The sequence below is a fragment of the Charadrius vociferus genome, unplaced genomic scaffold (assembly GCF_000708025.1).
Source record: "Charadrius vociferus isolate BGI_N301 unplaced genomic scaffold, ASM70802v2 scaffold332, whole genome shotgun sequence".
Lineage (NCBI taxonomy): Eukaryota > Metazoa > Chordata > Aves > Charadriiformes > Charadriidae > Charadrius > Charadrius vociferus.
Window position 1 is genome coordinate 2,850,919 of NW_009647418.1, and position 2,128 is coordinate 2,853,046.

Below are 2,128 nucleotides of genomic sequence, written 5' to 3' on the forward strand. Positions count from 1 at the left end.
TCTCCCCGCCCCCACCCGCCCCTCCCGGCGCCCGGGACACGGTGCTTCGGCAGGCTTTCACATAATAAAACCACCAGACTTCGGCGGGGAGGCCATTTCGTGGGCTGGGTGGCTGCACTAAAGCACAACTGCTGTGAATATCAACTGCGTCACGGCTCTCCAACTGTAAAACTCAGGCTGCAAAGGGTCCCTCACTTGGAAGGAAACTCCCTCATTTTGGATTTACTTCCAGACCTCCTTTTTCCCCCCTCTCTCCAAGTCACTGCCTCTCGGTATGAAGGATTTTACAGTGCTTTTTAGTGAGACATCCGCCATTAAGACTCACCGTCTTGAAAAACACCCACCCCACCCCCCATTTTGTTGCCTTTTTTTTTTGGTCGAGCTTCTGTAATTAGACGGATAAAACATGTAAGGCATCCCTACCACCACCGCCTTTTCGCCTTTTTTTTTTTTTTTTTTTTCAAATCAACCTCAGTAACATCTTACTGTTCACAGGCAGATATTTTTCTTTTCTTTGTGCGTTCAATTTAACAGCCACGTAACGCCTGCAATGGATTCACGGCGTCTCTCCGCAAAAAAAAAAAAAAAAAAAAAAAAAAGCCACACCACAAAACCAACCCAACAGGGCTGTGGACGACCAAGCGCTTTGTGCAAGGAGGATAAAAAAAAAAAAAAGAAATCCCTCCCTGAAAAATAGACGTTTCAGAGACGCTGTTAGATGTATCTGAGGAGAAGGAGATCGCCACGGCTCCTAGAGACGACCATTAGGATCTTTCCGCCAGGACCATAACGTGAGCCGCACAGGCCTGGTCTATATGTTTCTCTGCAAGGGCAAAAGGGTTTACTTACCCGCGCACCATAGTTGAATGCAGCTCTGAAGGTGAAGTTGTTACGCTTTTTTAAAATAACGGCTATAAGTATATATGGTCTGTATCACCACTTCTCTCTTGTAAGTTTGCAAGTCAGATCGGATCTTGTTAAGTTACGGATCTTTGTATGGCAGTGGTCTAGCATCAAAAAAAAAAAAAGGGGGGGGAAAAAATCTATAGAAAAAGTTGTCCAGCCATGTTGAGTGACCGTACGCAGCGAGGACTCCTACTCGAGGCTTAAATCTACCTTCCTGTGGCAGATTTACTCTGTACATAAAAAGGACGTTCAGTGTTTTTCCACCGAGCACGCAGACGCTAAAAACGTTCTCCTCGAGAGCTTTCGGCTGCACGTTAGTGTGAGAACACCTGGTTAACATTTACTGGCTGTAAACAACTTCTAAGCATCTCTTAGCTAGATATTTAGCTTTATACGTAAAATAGTTCAAAAAGCATAAATTGGTTTAGATAAACAGACAACAACATAAGACATGCAAATGAAGGCTTAGCAATAAGGACTTCAGTAACATTAACATGAAAACTACACTTAGCAAGGACAGAATGGATTGGGTACTTACAACGTAAGAGGAAAGAAAGGAAAAAAGCTTATCATAGTAAAATTGCCTTTTTTTTTTTGCCAGAATTCACTATTCTTACGCTTATATTTAAAACATTACCTTATAAGCACCAAAAGCATTAATAAAAATGGCCAGGAATCGAGTGTTTAGTACAGGAAATACTCTCTAAAATTTATTGTTCAGTCATCAGAGTTCTAGAAAGCTTAAAAACCCCCAAAACAACAAAAAATTAAAAATAAATGTATTTACTTGTTTTTTTGGCATTCGAAACTGTTAACTGCTGACATAGGGCGTGCCATGACCTAGTTACACAAGACAAAGATGGATCCCGAATCATAAGGGAAAAAAAAAAAATCCGCATTTTTTTTTGTTTGGTTTGGGTTTTTGTTTTTGGGGTTTTTTTTTGTTTGTTTGTTTTTTAAATCTTCCTTCTTCAGTAAGTCCTCTAGCCTGCTGCCACCACCATTTAACACCGGTCCGAGCGCTTCCCCGCCAAGCGGACGGTGCGGATTCACATGGCGGATTCCCCCCTTTATGGAACAAAGGAAAAAGCCCACTTGGCCATTTCGCTCCACTGCAGAAAAATGGCTGCCTGCGCTGCCGCCCTCTCCTCAGCGCTCTGCTGAGGGATGGTTTTACCCCGCCGTCTAATAACTCAAGCCCCATGGAAGCTGCTCGCCCATT